Here is a 17327-nt window from a genome sequence, read left to right on the forward strand (position 1 = left end):
ACAGCACTTGTGATCCTCATGGTAACATAGAGCAGTTTGTGTTGGAAGGGACCTTAAAGCTCCTCCATCTCCAACCCCTGCTGCAGACAGGGACCCCTTCCACTGGAGCAGCTTGCTCCAAGCCCCTGTGTCCAACCTGGCTTTGAGCACTGCCAGGGATGGGGCAGCCACAGCTTCTCTGGGCACCCTGTGCCAGCGCCTCAGCACCCTCATAGAGAAGAGCTTGTCCCTAAGAGCTCACCTCAGCCTTCTCTGTTTCAGTTTTAACCCATCGCCCCTTGTCTTGTCACTCCAGTCACTGATGAAGAGTCCCCCACAGGGAAGAGCTTCTGCTTTAGATCTAACCTAAATAATATATTTCTCTCAGTTTTCGTGAGCCACCCATATTTCCCAGCTTTTACTTTGTTAGTAAATTCTCTGGCACTGTTACCACATTTCAGCCTCTGTTAAGTGCCTATCCCAATGAGCTGAGACGCCTGGCCAGTACTGCAGTACAGATGGGGCCATGATTCTCAGCTTGGCAGCCATACTAGAATAAATAGATCACTTCAGACTGGATCGATTTAATGCCTTCCCTTTCATATTTTCATGGGTTCATTCAGGGCTCACAAGAGGTCAGCAGCATGTGAATCAGGAGCAAGCCTTTATACCACCTACAACGTCTCTTAGTTGATGGTTAGCAAGCTGCCTTCTCCACATAGTTACCAGGATGAGGATAACCCAGTCTCCCCAGGGAGCCTGTCCCTTGGCTCCTCTGCCCTCAATCATGGCCAATGCAAAGATCTAACTGGTTTGCTCAGAAACAAGCAGACTTGCAGCCCAAGAGGCTGTGCTGATTTCTGACAGAAATATACATGATAAAAGACAGAAAAGACAAAAGAAAAAAAGACCACCCTGTTTGCCTATTACAGCTTCAGAATTGCTTCAATAATGGAATAGCATCAGATCATAGAACAGTATGGGTTGGAAAGGACCTTAAGATCATACAATTCTAACTCCCCTGCCATGGGCAAGGATGCCTCACACTAGACCATGTCACTGAAGGCTCTGTCCAGCCTGGCCTTGAACACTGCCAGGGATGGGGCAGCCACAGATTCTCTGGGTACTCTGTGCTTGCACCTCAGCACCCTCACAGGGAAGAATTTCTGCCTTATACCCAACCTAAATTTTGCTAATACTTTCCCAATATCTAATCTAATTAAGAATCTATAATTAATATTAAAGCTATAATAGATTAGAATTGAAAATATCTAACTTAATTAGAAATTTTCCTAACACCTAATCTAAATCTAATCTCTTCAAAACCATCCTGGATGAAATCTTGGCCTCACTGGAACAGATAGGAAATGTCTCATTGGCTGCTACAAGGTACAATCCCCGTATCATCTTTGCTGTGCCACGTGAATTGGTAAGGCTCCCCAGGCTCTTTAGGTTTTCATTACTTTGTTGACCGCAGGAACTGGGTCTCATATAGAAACTTACAGGCACAGTAACCTTCTTAACCTGAAATATCAAGCAACAAGAAGTAATCTCATTGTGTAGCGTATGGGCTTTCGCATTTTCCCTTTGGCCACTTCCCAATTCAAGTAAGTATATTAACTCCCAGATACAAACGTGCACGGGGCTTTCTTCACTTCTCAGTGTTTTGTTGCTTGATTTCCTACAAAATTCATGACCTTCATAAAGAATTCAAAAGGGAAGAGATGACAGAAGTTGATCTGACTGCAGCTGTTGCTAGGAAGGGTGCTCCTTCTCAAGAGGTCACATTAACAGCAGGTCTCTAGTAAATTAAAACTTAAACAGGTCAATGAGGTTGATGGCTATGGTGCTGCACTGGGACTCAGGAAAACAACAGTGATTAAGAGTAAGGCAAATGCTATTCCCGTCTCTAAGTCATAGGTGACTGCCATGTAGCTTTTAATTCCTTATGGTAAGAATAAAGCATGTGAAATTATCCTCTGCAGAAGTTAAAGGCAGAGGGATCTGTTAGCTTAAGCAAACTACACTAAGAGTTCATAGAATCATAGAATAGTTAGGGTTGGAAAGGACCTCAAGATCATCCAGTTCCAACCCCCCTGCCATGGGCAGGGACACCTCACACTAAACCACCTCATCCAAGGCTTCATCCAATCTGGCCTTGAACACTGCCAGGGATGGAGCACTCACAACCTCCCTGGGCAACCCATTCCAGTGCCTCACCACCCTCACAGTAAAGAACTTCCTCCTTAGATCCAACTTCCTCTGTTTAAGTTTGAACCCATTACCCCTTGTCCTGTCACTAAAGTTTTTCTGCACTCAAAGCAATTAAACCACAGGCAAGGAAAGAATCCATATTTCATAGAAGATTGCCCACAGATTGCATCTATGTAGGCCAAGAGAGTCACTTTTGGACTAGAGGTCTGCTGCTCATCCCCACAGGTATGTACATTTTATTGTTCATTTTAACTGGGACAGAATTTATGCCAGATTGTCACATGAAAGACTTGCAAGAGCAAAATATATATTAAAGGGTTAACATGAGAGATAAATATTTAACATACCAACTGTGAATATTTCAGGTTATTTCAATTACATACCAACAAAATACCTTCCAATCTTGCAAAAAGACAACTGCAAACCCCAAAGAGTTTGGAAGCTAAAGGCTGGTCAGATCTGTGGCACAACAAAACATCTTCCATTGAGTCATGAAGGCAAGTGTATGAATTTCCAATGAAAATCCTTATTCTCTTTAAAACTGCCAATCAATTACTTGTAGGAACTGAACACATTTTACTATTGTGTGCACTTTAATTAACGAGTTCCTTAAGTGGTTCTCCTTAATGCATTGTTTCAGTTGCTGTCAGGATTGAGGAGGTCCTTCCAATGGAAGCAATCATAAACTGCTAGATGGGTTTACTCAGCTGTGGCACTCCTAAGCTGGTTTAAGCAGTCTATCAAAATTGAGTGATATTAATTAATTCACTGGAGAGCTTTGCCTTCTCCAACCTTAAGTGATTGAAACTACTGGTAATCAGATCCGTATTTTCCAGGCAAAGCGATCTAACTTACTTTAATGATGCCAAAACATGTACACTTTCTTAGCATAGAATCCTAGAATGGTTTGTGTTGGAAGGGACCTTAAAGCTCATCCAGTTCCAAACCCTGCCACGGGCAAGGACACTTTCCACTACAGCAGGCTGCTCCAAGTCCTGTCCAACCTGTCCTTGAGCACTGCCAGGGATGCCGTATCCCTGGAATAATACAGAGGGGCAGAGACCTGAAAACAGAATACCTCTCTACTGCAAAACTCCAGAGAATATTACCCTTATCACACCAGAATCAATTTCCTCCTCCATGGCAGCTTCTGCATTTTGGGTGTTCAGCTACACCACGCAGGCTCTGTTTAACAGCCCAAACTGTTGCAGGGCTGTGAAGAGCATCTCAAGTACAGAACAGACAATAGTAGCTGGATTACATCCATGTCCAACTGTTGGAGATGCTGAAGCAGACAATTGCCTTCTGGTTCTTGTGAAGACTTTTTTAGGTTTAAGTGCTTCCCTGATAGCTTGGTACACAATTAGAGGTGGATTAGAGCAGGTGGTAATAGGATATTTTGGGTCTAATCTTCTCTCAATTGTTAATATTAATTAAATAACTATTTTTTTCTTCTTCATTATGCAATAAACACGAAACACTTCTTAAAATGAGTGTTTCACTTACTACCTACTTAGTGCTGCTTTTTTTCCAGCATTGTTTTCCTTTATTTTTTCTTTTTTTTTCCAAGATACAATGCTGAATAATGGAAGGCCTCTGAGAACAGGAACAACTCCAGCAGAAACTATAGCAGGAGCATGGCACCATGAAAACTAGCTGAGGATAACCTCGTCATTGACCTCATGACATTCAGGGCTGGCTGCAACACCTGCCTCCTCAGATCGTTTCTTTCCTAATAAAGCTGTCAAACTTGTGCTCAAAAAAGGCAGCACAAAACCTACAAAGTAATGAAGCCATTTCAGCCAGAACTGGCAAGAAGGGCGATAAAAGAATAATTGCATCCGAATACCTGAGGAGGCTTTCAATATCTCTGATAGAGCACAGATTGCCATATAAAGCCGTCCTATATCAGAGCGGATTTGGCTATGAGAGATGAGCAGCTGGCCATTCTCTTTGTGGCCTTGCAGCATCCCACCACCGTCACAAATCTTCGGCTTTTTGTGTTATTTTTAAACTACACCCTTGATGTGAATTATGAGCTTTTTCCACAGGGTGGATTGCTCTGGTTGATAGTTTCATAGGTGAGTTTGCACCCTTTTACTTCAAAGCAAACACCGAGCTGACATTTATTATATGCTCAGCTGTGATTTGCAAGGGGGATTTTCTACCTTGCTTCGAGAAGATCCCACAAGAGGAGTTAGTTTTCAGAAGACGTCTTGTCAACTACTCAGCTCATCGGATTGACACCACTGAAACTAGGAATGATAAAGCAGTTATACTCACCCGCTTTCCCCCACTATCACTACGAGGATACCTGTAATAAGGTGCAATGGGAGCCAACCCCAGTCAGATATTAAAACAGGTTATTCTTGCAGGTTGGATTATCTGGTTTAACTCAGTAGTTCAGAAACAACCCTATCTTTAAGAAAAAGAATTCACACAAGTTCCAGTATTTAAAGGGTGGCTACAAAGGGGATGAGACTCCCTTTTTACAAGGAATCCCATGGAAAAGACAAGGGGTGATGGGCACAAGTTAATCCTGTTGAAATTCTGGTTGGATACAGAAGGAACATTTTTCACACTGAGAACAACCAGCCTTTGGAATAATTTCCCCAAGGAAGCAGTGGTTTCTCCAGCGCTAGTTATTTAAGATTCAGGTGCAGGGGAATCTAGTCTAGGTCATGCTTTGCCTGGAAAGGTTGGACCAGATGATCCTTGAGGTCCCTCCCAAGCAGGTACTCTTCAACTCTCTCTCAGTGAAGGGGATAGCTGGATTAACTCATGAACAGCAGCAACGTCCACACAGAGCACCACTGTGCAAAGATTTCTGAGTCTGCTTTGGGATGTTTTGTGCATTGCGGGGAAAAGAAAGGAGAAATGGAGAAACAGCAAGGAAAGGCAGCAAGGAAGCATTCCTCAGGAGCACAGGAATGCTGCTGAGCTGTCCAGACATAAAGCTAAGAAAACATCACTGGGACTGAGCACCGAGTAGAGGGGGTTTGGTGCAGTGAGCAAGGAAATGGCCTCCTACAGCTCAAATCCTCCTACACTTGGGGAAACAGGAGAGTGAACACGACCTGTAAACAAACAGGGGCTCATCAGAGGACCACACAACTATCATCATCATCATCTCTTCCTATTGGAAACAACCATCAACTACCGGCTCAGCGCTCAGAACAGGAGGAATAACAGCCATACCTTTAACTCATAGAATGCATTTTCTGTGACTGCTTCAAATGTGATTGCCCTCTGTGAGGGAGAAATGAATTGATACCAGAATATCAGAATGGATGATACAGGAGGTTAGAAAGTAGCTGAGGTCTCCATACACATAAGAAAGGGGAAGAAAAATGGCAAGTGCATGACAAGAAACAAAGGCTAAAAACAGTAGGGCAGATGCAACAGAGGATAGTTTATAGGAGTATAATTAATATTCATAAAGTTATGTCTATATTATATATCTAATCTACCACCTAGATCTATAAATAAGCTATGAAAAGTGAGGAAAACAGCCTCAAAAAGACCTTTGCAGACTTCTTGGTTCCCAAAAGGGAAAACAGGAAAAATAAGCACTGTGTAGCAAATCAGAACAAACCACACTCCTTTCTGTCCTCAAACCACAGACAGATCACCTACCTCAGCTTGTATTTTTCAGAGAAAAACTGTAAATGCATAAAGGTGCTTTGCTTTAGACATAAAATGCAGCGAAAGCCATACACTGAGCGTCAAACTGCTGACTTCTGGAGCGTCAGATCACACCCAGCCCAGCACAGCAGATCAAAATCTGAACTTCCTCAGCATTGCCTTACAGAGGTGGGATGCTATTACAGAAGTTGTATCAGAGCTCCGATTTGCTTTTATCTAGTGCTGTATTTCAAGCTCCTTCTCCTGATAACTTTAATAGTCCAAATCCTCGAGATTCTGTTATCTGAAAGTGGTAATCATTTCCTGTACAGGCAGTACATGATACACTTCCTCTCCTTCTCTCCTACCATTTCCCCCTTCGTTGATACCTCTCCATCCATCTCTGCAGTTTCAGGCCAGCTCTACCTCCAATAACCTCGTTCTGTACATCTTAGTGTTTAAAGGCACCTTACCTTTGTCCGTTAGCTTGCCTCTGCCTGCAGCAGTACCTCATTTCACCATAGGGTTGCCATAAAATCATCTACTAGTTCCTGTTTGCTGTCCAAACACCTGCTGTGTGTTCCCATCCCAGTGAACCTGCATTTTGCGTTGTTTCTCTTGTTCTTTCCCTCCCGTTTTGTATGCTGACACTTTTTTCCTACTGATTTTATTTGTGCATACACCTTTGCCACTCAGTGCTCCCATCTTCATGATACATCTGTCACAGATTCATCCCTTCAAACTTCACTTGAAATATAAGCAAGATCTTGAAGATTTCCCTGTTTGGGGATGTGATAAGGCAGCAGCATGTGTTACCTGGTTTAGGTGGACAGAAGCGTTTTTAATCTAGTATCACTAACATGAACGAGTCAACTGTTGTGATGGCAGTTAAATGCTAAATTAAATGAATCATAGAATCCCAGACTGGTTTGGGTTGGGAGTGACCTTAAAGCTCATGGAGTTCCAGCCCCCTGCCATGCGCAGGGACACATTCCACTAGAGCAGCTTGCTCCAAGCCCTGTCCAACTTCATTTCTTGGTTTTGAAGGACAATTTAAGAAGTCAGATAACCCAGAATTACCCGTGCTTTTGCTTTGTCGTGTGAGGGTGCTGTGGGGGTCAGGTGAAAAGTCTCCAGGTCCAATACCTGACATCTATGAACACAGACTTGCTTCTGGTCAGCATCTCTCTGCTCCCACTATACAACATGAAATTACACTGCACCGGTCAAAAGGCAAAATGATGCCCAGTTCTCGAAGAAAATTAAAAGCTGAGAAATACAGTGATGAAAATATTAACTCCTCATGCCCTGCCTCAAAATGTATGTTAGAGCCCATTACTCCTAGGTTGGGGTTCCACATCCCCATTCTATAGAATCATAAAATCAAACAGGTTGGAAAAGACCTTTAAGATCATCAAGCCCAACCGTTCTCTAGCATTTCCAATGCCATCACTAACTCATGTCACCAGGGGCAGCAGCTCCACCTGGGCAGCCTCTTCCAGTGCCTGAGCACCCTCTCAGTGAGGAAAATGGTCCAAGGAAAGAAAAACATCCATCAGTACAAGGATGCTAAGAGAGGCCAGCAGCTGTCTGGGCTTCTCCTTAACCCAAACACTCTTGCAAACACCTTGATAAGTAGATTTCCAGCGAATAAGTAGGGAATTAACCTTGCAGCAGGTCCCAAGGCTGCTGCTTCCAATGTGTCACCTGTGTCAGACAGCTCAACAGGAACCTGGAGAAGACGCTCTTGCCTTAAGATAGCGCTGCTGGAACCTGGTATAAAAGCCACTGGATGGATAGCTGCATGCCTTGATTGTAACTTCAAAGTTAAGGCAAGCAATGTATTTTCAGCCTTGATTTACATGAAGGCTGCTCTAAATTAATTAGGCCAGGGAGCCCTCATGTCACCTTTCCAGCAGTTGCAGGACAGAGATGCTTGGTGCTGCAGCTACTCACAGTTCTCCTCCTTGTAGTGACAGCCAGGATGTGATCCCTGCTGCTGGCAGCATCTGCCCTCCCCATTCAGTCAGGGCCTCAAGGAGAAATTCTGCACTTCTCCAGTGAATTGCTTTAGTTGTGGCTCTTCATTAGTGCAGTTGCTACCCCTCATCTCTCACTTGCAACCAAGGCTAGGAAAAGCAGTTGTGGTTTCTTCTTTATGTCTTGAGCGGCAGCTGAACAGCCCAAAGTTCCTTAAGCTCTTTCCCAGACAAAAATCCTATCTTGGCTCTCCAGGCCCACTTCTGAGTTTCTCTGTTTTTACAGAGATGGGGCAGCATTATCCTAGGGGCAAGAGGTCTTCTTTAGAGGGAAGAAAACCCACAACAGACCTTAGGGACTTACCGACCTTAACTTCCTGGGAAGAGTTCTTCATATTGGAGGACTGAGGGAAACCCAAATAAGGTGGGAGAAGGTCAGGAGATTATGTATCACTCCAAACCACCTTGAGAGCATTGTCCTGATGGCTTACCAGTACAGAAGTCCTGAAGAAATCTCCTTTCTCCCTCCACCTCTCCGTGCAGGTCACCCCCTGGCACTGTCCACAAGGTAGCTACAATAAACCCTCAGAAAACATAGAACAATCCTCCACACGCAGCATGAAAGCCTTAATATCCTGCACAACTAAAGGTAAAAGGTGACAAATCACTAAGCAAAAGAACTAAAACCCCAATCCCACCACAGTCAGCAATCCTCTGATTGAGCAATGTTACCCCAGCTCTCTAATTATACCTCCCCATTAAGTACAACCACCAGCAGCTGTGCTGGGAAGCCTGGTTTTATCCCAGGAAATGGTTTCTCATTGGCTAAACACTGATGGATGGAAGGAAAAGAGCTATTAAACAGAAACAAATAAAGAAAGAAAGAGAAGACACAGCTAAAGCTCAAATGGGATCATCCCTCACATGCCTGATAGCATGTCTGTGCTCTGGGTTACCCTTGAATGTTAAACTAAAGTCTCTGAGTCTGAGCTTAATAATTTCCCTGGAGCACCATTGTCCTGCAGAGACAGTTTGCCTTTCGGTTCTCTGCTGCTGCCAAGGGAGAGGAGAGGGAAGCGAACCACGTTATTTATGGAGTTGTTTGTCGTAGCAGCTTAAACCAAGCTCAGCATCTCTGCCTGCTTGTTTCAGGGCTCTTCCTGGAATTAGTAGGTTTTTCTTCAGATCTGCATACCGGAGTCTTTCTCCTTTTGTAACACAGTTTTGTCCCAGCTTCAAGTAGATCTTCTAAGCTGAGACAGGATTAGTCCACCTCTGATACCGTAATTAAAATAAATCAGGAGGGGAAAGTAATGATTGATCCTTCAGCCATTGTGCTGATCTGCGGAAAGTGCTGACTTATGCCCATGAGCAAAAACATTGAATCACGGGGATCAATAAGCAGAGCTGTAGTGGTGTGGCTGCTGCGGACTGCGCTGTTAGACATGTACTGGCAATTAGAGAAACAGGGTTGGCTTTACAACTGCTTCCACAAATGCCCTATAACCCTGATTCCTCCTATGCAAAAAGACCTTAACTGTCCTTTGAATCACCAAAATGGCTTATTCCTGTGCTGCTTTCTGCCTTCCTAAAGCAAAAAATACCCCGTTTGGTAAATGCTTATAGACTCCTAGAACAGTTTGTGTTGGAAGGGACCTTAAAGCTCATCCAGTTCCAACCCCTGCCATGGGCAGGGACACCTTCCACTAGAGCAGCTTGCTCCAAGCGCTGTCCAACCTGGCCCTGAGCACTGCCAGGGATGTTATACTCATTTTCATGTTAAACTGACAGGTATTGCAACAGCTGTCCTTAAATGTAGGATGTGCTGTGTTGAGGAGGTTTCTAAGTGAATAAATGATTCAACTTTTTGCTTTCTGATGCTGCAGGCAGGTAATTAAATGGGATTGAACTTTGATAGTTTGGAAGTTCTTAATGTAGATGATTGCTACTGCAATGAATTATAAAAGAAGCCAAGGGACAGATCACTGTAGATTTTGTGCCTCTAATGGCACTTAAAGAATGCCTACAGGAGAAGATACTGTGGCTTTAGCTGTGACCTAACTGAAAGGCACCTTAAGACTAAAGGATAAACGCAGGTAGAGGAGGCTTTGCATGACATTTTGGATATGTCATGCTTCGGAGAGCGAACACATCCTCAGATTCCTTTAACCTATTTGTTCCCAACTGCAGAATCAGAGTAGTAGACCATGATGTTTGTATTTGTAGTGTGTGTTGACTGAAAGGCAAAGCAGAGACAAAGTTTCTTCTTCCTGCTGAAATCAGCTTTGCAAGTCAATATTTACATCCCTTCGCAAGAGTCAACACCAAACATTTGAGATTAGCATTTCATTAGTAAATATCAATACCAAATATTTGGTTGAAACATCCCAACAGCCCAAATATTTGGTGAAACCCAATCCTAACACCTGCAGGTCAGCATAGAGGCAGGTAATGATTTAAAAATCATCTTTAATTGTTCATGTGGTTGTTATTTTGACATGAAAAAACAAGCAAGCTATCACTGTATTGTTTGACTGAAACTGGTGCTTCATTTAATCCAAATTTGCGACCCATTCCAGCTTTTCCAAAGCTGAATTAGTGGTTTTAGTCAGATATTCACCCAATGAACTATATCAGCCCTCCCTCTATGCAGGAATTTTATCCACTGGCTTTATAATATAGGGAAAACTGAGTATGAGACCAGAGTCCATCAAATCATAGAATCATAGAATAGTTTGGGTTGGAAAGGACCTCAAGATCATCGAGTTCCAACCCCCCTGCCATGGGCAGGGACACCTCACACTAAACCATCCCACCCAAGGCTCTGTCTAACCTGGCCTTGAACACTGCCAGGGATGGAGCACTCACAACCTCCCTGGGCAACCCATTCCAGTGCCTCACCACCCTCACAGGAAAGAATTTCCTCCTTAGATCCAATCTAAACTTCCCCTGTTTAAGTTTGAACCCGTTACCCCTTGTCCTGTCACTACAGTCCCTGATGAAGAGTCCCTCCCCAGCGCCCCTGTAGGCCCCCTTCAGGTAGGCTGCTGGAAGGCTGCTCTGAGGTCCCCACGCAGCCTTCTCTTCCCCAGGCTGAACAGCCCCAACTTCCTCAGCCTGTCTTCATACGGGAGGTGCTCCAGTCCCTGATCATCCTCGTGGCCTCCTCTGGACTTGTTCCAGCAGTTCCATGTCCTTTTTATGTTGAGGACACCAGAACTGCACACAATGCTCCAGGTGAGGTCTCACAAGAGCAGAGCAGAGGGGCAGGATCACCTCCTTTGCCCTGCTGGTCACGCTCCTTTTGATGCAGCCCAGGATACGGTTGGTTTCTGGGCTGCGAGCGCACACTGCAGCCGGCTCATGTTCATTCAAATCACAGAGGAGAATCTGTTTGTCTGATAACCCTGCCTTGATCTGTTCTTTTATTTGGGGGTTTTGACATCATGTCCTTCATCTTGCTAATAACTTTCATTCCTCTATCCCAAAACATTAGCAGGAAAGATTTCACCCCCAGAACTTAAGAGTACCATTGGATGCTTGTACCCTATAAACTTCTGCTACATGGAGCTCATGGAATAGGTTCTGTTGACTTTTCCCATGGCAGAAGATTAGGTGGGTTTAATGGAGCATTAGTAACACGGCTACTTTAAATGCCATTTAAAACCTATTTCAAATTGGTATCGACCACGTCGATATGGGACTATGTAGACAGCCCTGTGATGGGAAATAGGTATGAATATTGGATTTTCATCAGAGGCAGAATTTTCAAACTGATATAGAAAACCCTGGAAAACATGATCACATTTTCCTAAATGGATTTGTCTTTCTGGACAAAGGAGCTAAAAATAGACTAGTTGATATATTAACAACTACAAAAAAGGCTTTGAAGTAATTATCAACTATCAGCACGTGTTGAAATCACATCTTGTTCCATTGCTGCTTCAGTCTATACACTATTTCATTTCAAATAACCATGCGCTAAGGATCATTTGGCTATAGATCCCATAAATACACATTACCTCCTTATCGACTCTTTCTATCCACTGCTGCATCATTACATTTCACTAAAACAAGCAACCAAGGAGTAGGAATTTAGCAATAATTTTAGGGATAATAGCAAAAAGCAATTCTAATGCAGTAATTGCTCCTCCTAATATTTATTAAGGATGACCAGGTCTGTGATTTTGCCCACCAGGAATTGCTTTTCTCTGTGACATTCTTTACAGACAAGTAAATTTAAGCAGTGAGCCAGTGAAATGAGTAGAAATACAGTATTTGCAAAGAGCTGTATGAGGGAATGTACACAAGACAGCTAAATAGCACTGTTTTATCCAAGGACCAATCACTTGCACAGAGAATGCTAGATTTCAATTCCCCAAAACTACGGTTTTAATCTTATCAATCCAATTCCTATTGTTGCTCAGTAACCTAGAAAAGGAACCACCCAGCCAAGCCAACCCTGAAAGCCGAACTGCTTCCTCTCTTCACCTGTGGTAGTGCAGCAATATGCAGTGCCATCTTTATGCGACTCATGCGGGGAAATTATCCTCCTCCAGTACTGTGGGATGACTGATGGCTTTCTCATAAAAGACGATCTACTCAGGGGCAATATCAAAGGCTGCAGTGGCAAATTGCCAAGAGCTGGAGGGCTGCACCTCATTTGCATGTAAATTTACATCAGTTTTAAAGCCATAAAGAAGCGCAGTGGTAGTACTTGAATAGTTCTTGATAGGTTTAAAAGCTGTGCTGCGTAATCACCAGGAATAAAAACTTGAATGCGACTGGTTTTATTGCCTTCTGTGCTGAGTTCAGGGCTGTGCCTTGAACCCGCTGATCATGGTGGCAGCTGCTCAGCATCCCCATGACCCCCACTGTAACAGCCTGATCTTTAAAGCCTTGCTCCCACTGTGTTCACCTTCAAGCTGTTTAACATTACCCCACTGTCCCATCATTAAAGCTGGATGATGTGTTCATAGAATCCCAGACTCGTTTGGGTTGGAAGGGACCATAAAGCTCATCCAGCTCCAACCCCTGCCACGGAGCAGGGACCCCTTCCACTGGAGCAGCTTGCTCCAAGCCCCTGTGTCCAACCCGGCCTTGAGCACTGCCAGGGATGGGGCAGCCACAGCTTCTCTGGGCACCCTGTGCCAGCGCCTCAGCACCCTCACAGGGAAGAGCTTCTGCCTAAGAGCTCATCTCAGTCTTCCTAATATTTTCCCAATATCTAATCAAATACTTAATATTAAAATATAATAGATCAGATATGAAGATAGTTAATCAAATTAGAAATTTTCCTAATATCTAATCTAAATCTAATCTCATCTGCAGGCCTTGACATCTGTGCCCAGAGAGCGGTGTAGCAGAGGTGGAGGGCTCTCCTCTTCCTCCCCTCCAAGGCTTGCCAAGCCCTAACCAGGCTCACTGATAATGACGGAAATAAAACCATATGGCTAGAGAGACTGCATTAAACTGCTAAGTTTGCAAAATACTGTCCCATGCATATAATCTATAGCAGCTAAGATTATCATAAGCATATGTATTCACACACTGGTACAGTGATGCAGCTCTGGGAGGATGAAGTCCGTTTTGCATAAAAGCAGTACGAATTGCAGCAAGATACAGGAGCAGGTGGAAGGGGAAAACTGCCACTGCATGGAAAATCACTGAGGCAGGAAAAAGAAGACTGAGAGGGGAGTAGACAGAAAGGATGAGTCCAGTTTTTATGGGTTTAGATTTGGACTGAGAAAGAGGATAATGCAGATGCTTCCTGGCAGCTCCTGTGGCCAGAGTGGGTATCTGGCCACAGGAGCTGCAGTCAAGGTAAGCTTCTGGGTAGCTGCTGTATTTGCTTTATTTCCAAACCTTGCGTTCAGGCTCCTTCTGTCAATAAAAATCCCTGCTTGAATAGATAAGCTGAAGCCTGGTGTCTCACTGAGCCTGAGAATTCCATCCTCTGCTTCCAGCTCTGTCTTCCTATGCTACACAATGTCATTAAGAAATTCTGAACGAGCTGATCCACTAAATCCCTGTATTAGCCAGTACAATTAAATGTAATACAGAGGGGGGAAAGGAGGGACTGGGAGTTCTCAGCAGCGTGAGCTCCAGTTCAGGAGCTGAGCAGTGCCACAGCAATGGCCAGTGAGCATTCCCAGGATCACACATCTCAGAAAGGCATGCAATCCAGCTGTGCAGCACAATCCTCTGTCAATAATGGTTTAATCATGTTTTAATTAATTAGGGTGGATGAAAAAAAGCGTGTTACAAGGCTGGCAAACCCCATGTGATAACTGCAGCCTCTCCATGTACGTAATTGAAAAGCACACAAGCAGCAGGTTAGAAATGGAGATACTTGCAAATCTCAAATCATTCTGTTTTAAATTGCTTAAGAAAGTGCCCAGAGTTTCTCAAGATGAACTGTGGAATACCTTGAAGTGAGAACATAAATCCCAATGCTGTCATTCTTTTCCTCCAAGGATTTATTAAATGAAGGATCCGAAATAAAGAAGTCAGGCTGCTGTGCTTCTAGGGTTTCACTTCTCTGTCAGACGCAAACTTTGTGACTTGTGAGTTTGAAACAACCTTCCTAACATGTCAGCCATTAGCAGTGATACTTAATGAGAGTGGCAGATAACCCCTTTACAGAATATGCAGTGATTAAGTTAATTTAAGTGATTCATCTCCACTGCAGCCTTGTTAGACTTGTATGTAAGAATCATCTGCACAGCAATGAATCTCCATCTATGCACACAGGACAGTTTTATAAAGACATTTCTAAACTTAACAATGTCTGCTCACATTTGGCTGCATGGAAGTTTCCTTTGTCAGCTCCTTTTTGCCAGGTGCTTATCCTGATAAACTAAATAGGAAGGTAGTTGCTTCTGCAATGCCCCAAACCAGTCACTTATCAACAGCATTACCAGCCTGGCAGTGAAGAGCTCCTCGAGCTGAGGCTTCGGGGTGAATTCTGTGGCATTACTGAAATTGGTACGTGGCCAAGGTATTAACATTAACACTGCACTTTCACACATGCATGCACACATACACACAATCACAGCAGCTCTAATGAGCCCAAGCTCTGACGGCGGTGTCAGCCTCCGTTAACCCAGGATGGAAGCTTCACCCTTCCCTCCATTGAAGGAAATTGCTAAAACTTGCTCCAGCTTTAAAAGGTGCAAGATCAGAGCCTTACATCTGAAGCAAATCAAAGAGGAAAGCTCTTGCCAAGTGAATCGTTGGCAAATCTGTGTTTGCTGGAAGATCTTATTCCCTGCCGCATGGAGCTGCTTGGCCAAGCCGGCCGCAGGAGGAGGTGATGCTGCAGGATTGTGTAACGCACAAACTCCCCTCGCTCCCCCCAGCCCGCGCAATTAATGACTAATTGAAATTACTGCTCCCGAACTGACCTAGAGCCATATGGATTAAACCAGATTTCTGAATGCTAATTACACTACATCATTTTCCCAATTATTTTTAAAATTGGATTATGTACCGGGAGATGGGGTGTTTGAAGCAGCCGCTAATGAGCAAATCATGCATAAAAAAAACTTGTTTGTTATGTTGGTGATTGCACAAAATAAGGTTGCAGGAGTGATGGTGTGTCCAAATAAACAAGGGAAACCAAAGAGATTCTGAGAGGAGCACCAAGCTGCGATTTAGGTAGCTTCAAAAGCCATGTTATAGACAGAGAATGTCTGAGAGTGTTCAAGCAGAGATTTCCCTTGCCAGAATGGCTCTAGGAGGCAAACACCAGTACTATCCATCAGGCTGGGAAATGAAGCAAAGATGGGCAAATAAAAGGGTAAGCTTGAAAGTCAGGTGAAGGATGGAGATGGGAGCAGAGCAGAGAAGCAGGAGGTACCAGAGGATGTCATGAAAGGCTTGGAATTATTAAACTGGGCAAGTGAAGGAAGCACCATCAGCTCTTGAATCATGGTTTTATCAACAGTGGTGCAAAAAAGTCATGTTGCATTACTGACTCCCTTCTGCTTGGCTGCGAGGCACCTAGAACAATAGGCACCTAGAATCATAGAATCATAGAATAGTTCGGGTTGGAAAGGACCTCAAGATCATCCAGTTCCAACCCCCCTGCCATAGGCAGGGACACCTCACACTAAACCATCCCACACAAGGCTTCATCCAACCTGGCCTTGAACACTGCCAGGGATGGAGCACTCACAACCTCCCTGGGCAACCCATTCCAGTGCCTCACCACCCCCACAGTAAAGAACTTCTTCCTTATATCCGGTCTAAACTTCCCCTGTTTCAGTTTGAACCCGTTACCCCTTGTCCTGTCACTGCAGTCCCTGATGAAGAGTCCCTCCCCAGCATCCCTATAGGCCCCCTTCAGGTACTGGAAGGCTGCTATGAGGTCTCCACGCAGCCTTCTCTTCTCCAGGCTGAACAGCCCCAACTAAGCAATGTGTTGCTATAGCAGACAGTGAATATATTGCTTTGAATGCATGGCTCTTTTTTCTTCTTTCTCTTATTTTCTATCACTGGCTAAAGTTATTGCTGGGGTTTTGAGGGGCTCAGGATATTTCCTAAGAAACGACTATGTTACCTAAGTGACTAAGTTGCTTATAATCCATTTTCAGAAGTTGCTGAGGAGCTTAAGAACACAAATCTGATTATCAAAGGGACAATGGTACTGCAGTTTTGTAAATGTTTGCCCCAGCTTTCTCATGTAATCAAGAATAGCATGACAATTTAATTGCTACAAGTAGTCTTTATACCGTGGGAGCTGAAAGTCTTTACATTCCTTGCCCAAATACTATAAAATCCAGTTTTAGTCCCTTTGTACATTTCTGGCTGAACAGTTTTGCTGTGATTCCAGTGCAGCTCAGGACAATAATCCAAATGGGTTTCCACTCCCTATGTAGATGTTTAGATCTATCTGTCAATCCATCTGTCTACCTACTTACCTACCTACCTCCCTACAGACCAACCTACCTACCGACCTACCTACCTATCTACTTACCTTTCAATGTCCATTGTACTGCATAGAAAGATTTATAGCTAATTTGTCCAAGAGATTCTTAGAACACACTTTCACAGCCAGTTTCAGTGCTCTATTTTTTTTATTATTTCATGGAATTAAGACATCTACTGCCTGAAAAAAAAAAAAAAGCCAGCAAACCCCAAGCCATTTATGCAGTATGCAAAGAACGAGGTTTCTAAATTAATTGTTCCAAAGCTTCATATTTAAGTCTGCAAATAGGAAATAACACTCAACTCTCAACAGTGCAGAATGTATAAATCAAGAAAGGCTTAGTTTTAAACTAATCTTTTTGAGTATCATTCCTAACATGCAAATTCTGAGCTCTTTGCATCATTTGACTTACTTTTTCTCTTTAAAGGACATAAATGAAAAAGAGACTTTCTAAAACTCCAGATATTTTTACTCCTTGGATTGCAGTGTTGGTGAGTTGTGCACCGTTCACAAGTCTCCGTGTCATTTTCAAGGTCTATGTTGCCCACAAAGTCCCTTATATTCACTGATTGAATTCTTTCCTGATGGAACAATTCTGT

Source organism: Lathamus discolor, chromosome 3 (assembly GCF_037157495.1).
Source record: "Lathamus discolor isolate bLatDis1 chromosome 3, bLatDis1.hap1, whole genome shotgun sequence".
NCBI classification, from domain to species: domain Eukaryota; kingdom Metazoa; phylum Chordata; class Aves; order Psittaciformes; family Psittacidae; genus Lathamus; species Lathamus discolor.